The following is a 2,968-nucleotide window of genomic DNA, read 5'->3' on the forward strand; positions in this document are numbered from 1 at the left end:
TGTTGTGAGGAAGAGAGTTGTGAGAAATGACATATATATAGAGAAATTTTCGAGTTGGGTAGTTGAAATATAACAACGATTTTACAAGGAATATTTTACATGGATTTTACATGGTTTTAACATATTATTTACAACGACTTTACGACGAAATTAGGTAAGTTAAAGCACATTGAATACACGTTTTCACCTAAATATAACGGTAACATGCTTCGTTGTAATGTCGATGTAATGATTACGACGTATTTCTCATTCCACGTACATTCGTCGTAAACTTACATGGAGTTTACGACGAAATCAGTTCGTCGTAAATTTACATGGCGTTTACGACGAAAGTTAGATTCCTCGTAATTTCGTTGTAAAGACCATGTAAATTTACGACGAAATATTTTCGTCGTAAATGTTCGTTGTTATGGATACGTTTTCTTGTAGTAAAATTAATAACATATAACAGCTTATGTTGAATGTTACTGTAACATAAGTTAAAAGCGTAATCAGGATTAGTCGATGAAACAAAAATATTATACAATATACTGGACTGATTAATAATAAAATCTATAATTGTATGGTAAACCGTTAAAAATAACAAAACTATTGGTTTGGAAATATATACAACGTTTAGGCCTGTCCAATATGGTAAAACCGAACCGTACCGAACCGAACCGAACCGAAATAGACAATATGGTGTGGTTTTGGTATATATCATATAAACCAAATGGATATGGTTTTATAAAAATCATAGGATTTGGATATGGTTTGTTTTATAACCGATTAAACCGAATAAACCGAACAAAACCGATCAAAAGTAGAAACATGTAAATATGTACATATTTTATAACGTCACATGAAAATCTATTTGTTATATAAGTTATTCTTTTGTTAATAATTATTACCATATATTTTTATATTAATAAATAATCCTAATTTGAAAAACACTTAAAATATAATTAAATAACAATTCATCGCAACTGAGGCTTCTTATTTTCTTAGTTTTCTTCTTTCAATCATTTTGTTTTATTTTATCATTGATTAAATTGAAGTGAAGGTTATAAATCTGATGGATAGTAACTAAAAAAAAATCTTCACAATTTTTCTTATTTATAAACGAACAAAGTTTCACTCAAAGAAGCATGACTTTGATGAACACTAAATATGGAAGAGTGGAAAATTTTTTCTTTCATACTTTTCTTTTGTTTTTTATTTTTATTTTCAAAATTTTGAGCTTGATTTTAATTCTAAATTTGATTATTTCATCTGAAGGTATAAGCATTTTTATTTTTTTTCTTTTATTTGAAAATATAATATCTTTTTAATAAATGACTGCGATGACAATATGACTCTAAAATTTATATAATATGATCTCAAACTAAATAATTATGTTTTGGTATAAAACCGAATAAACAAAAAACCGAGGGTATATAAACCGAACCGAACCAAAGTAAATATGGATTTAGAATGGTAGTTATATTTTACTAACCGAAATACCGAAAAACCAAAAAACCGAACCGATATCCGGGTTGAACACCCCTAACAGCGTTATAAAAAAAAAATAGTTTCAAATTCATACAATCACAATCATCCAGCCACAAAGATAACGTTTGTGAGCAGTTATGTCTAAACCAAACGCAACCTTCTGTATTTGCCCAGACTTATACATAATAGCGACACATGCATGGTTTATTTGTTACTCAATAATTAATGAATTATAGTGTGGAGTGTTTATATGTGTAATTAGCTGATATGACATAAACCCTAAACAATGCTTACAATAATGTGATTTAGATTTGGACTGATTCGTTTTTCTGTAAGAAAATCAACAAAATATAAGGGATATTAATCTAGGAACCGACTATAAAATAAAATAAAACACTGACATGAATAAATTATAGCAGAGAGATATTAAAACGAATAATGAAGATGAGGTGCCAATGAAAGAGTGGTCCACACTGGGACATAAACCATTCTTTTTTTACTTCAAAAAACAAAACAAACACAAACACACAAAAAGTCGATATCAACAATGTCGCAAAATGGATCCCACAATCTAATTAAAAAGAGGATTCGTTGCGCACTTTCATGAGATGTGAATGCGTGGCATTCATCAACAGCTTCGTTGTACCATCCACTATTATTTGCTGACTCGGATTTCTATTTTACTTTACTATTTTATCTTCTTTTTTTTCTTTTCTTGAGAGGTTTCACATTTCCCTACTGATCCTATAGTATGTTGTTAGTTGAGAATTTTAGTAAAATAAAAATGCATACATACACCGTAATAAATGTGTAATGTCTATATATATATATATATATAAAATGTTTGCCTCCTTCCGGGTGAAGCCACATAGGATACCACGTCAGAAAGTCGAAAATTCTTGCGTTGACAAGTGTCATCTATCAAAACTCTCCGTTTTGTTTGCCGGTTACTTAATATTTTATGGGTTTAATAACGTGATCCAACCCAAAAGACAGCGAGCCCAACAAACAACACTGAGTTTTAGGTTTCATGTTCTTCTTCCGCCATTGAATCCAACAGTCTTCTCCTTCGTTCTCTGATATGAGCCATGGAGTTTCCAGATTTCAATACACGTGAGGAATCGTTTTGTGAATCTCCAATCGCGACGTTTTGTCTTCTCTGCTAATCAACGGAAACGTTACACGTTATTGATAATTTGTGGGATTATGAGAGCTTCTAAGTGTTTTAACCGTGATGAAGCACACGAACAAAGTAAAAAAAGGAGTGAAGTAACCGTAAGTATTTGAGAGAGAAGAGAAATTTGAGAATTTAAGAGAATGAGAGGATTTGTGAGATTGAGAGAATGAAAGAAATGTTTGTATTGAATTGTGTGTTTAATTGTGTAACATATATGGTGTATTTAAAGGAAACAAAAGCAATAAGCACTCAATGGTGGAAGAATAAATAACTAGTAGTGGACTAGCCATTCCTCCCCATTTGGTAAGTGATATGGCCACT

This window comes from Brassica oleracea, chromosome C2 (assembly GCF_000695525.1).
Source record: "Brassica oleracea var. oleracea cultivar TO1000 chromosome C2, BOL, whole genome shotgun sequence".
Classification (NCBI taxonomy): Eukaryota; Viridiplantae; Streptophyta; class Magnoliopsida; order Brassicales; family Brassicaceae; genus Brassica; species Brassica oleracea.